Below are 751 nucleotides of genomic sequence, written 5' to 3' on the forward strand. Positions count from 1 at the left end.
GCACAGTGCCCCATGCTGGACAGGGCTCTAGTATGGTCAGCACAATGCCCCATGCTGGACAGAGCTCTAGTATGGTCAGCACAGTGCCCCATGCTGGACAGGGCTCTAGTATGGTCAGCACAGTGCCCCATGCTGGACAGGGCTCTAGAGTGGTCAGCATAGTGCCCCATGCTGGACAGAGCTCTAGTATGGTCAGCACAATGCCCCATGCTGGACAGAGCTCTAGTATGGTCAGCACAATGCCCCATGCTGGACAGGGCTCTAGTATGGTCAGCACAGTGCCCCATGCTGGACAGGGCTCTAGTATGGTCAGCACAATGCCCCATGCTGGACAGAGCTCTAGTATGGTCAGCACAATGCCCCATGCTGGACAGAGCTCTAGTATGGTCAGCACAATGCCCCATGCTGGACAGCGCTCTAGTATAGTCAGCACAATGCCCCATGCTGCACAGGGCTCTAGTATGGTCAGCACAATGCCCCATGCTGGACAGAGCTCTAGTATGGTCAGCACAGTGCCCCATGCTGGACAGAGCTCTAGTATGGTCAGCACAATGCCCCATGCTGGACAGAGCTCTAGTATGGTCAGCACAATGCCCCATGCTGGACAGGGCTCTAGTATACTCAGCACAATGCCCCATGCTGCACAGGGCTCTAGTATGGTCAGCACAATGCCCCATGTTGGACAGAGCTCTAGTATTATCAGCACAATGCCCCATGCTGGACAGGGCTCTAGTGTGGTCAGCACAGTGCC

The sequence above is a fragment of the Heterodontus francisci genome, unplaced genomic scaffold, assembly GCF_036365525.1.
Source record: "Heterodontus francisci isolate sHetFra1 unplaced genomic scaffold, sHetFra1.hap1 HAP1_SCAFFOLD_276, whole genome shotgun sequence".
NCBI lineage: Eukaryota > Metazoa > Chordata > Chondrichthyes > Heterodontiformes > Heterodontidae > Heterodontus > Heterodontus francisci.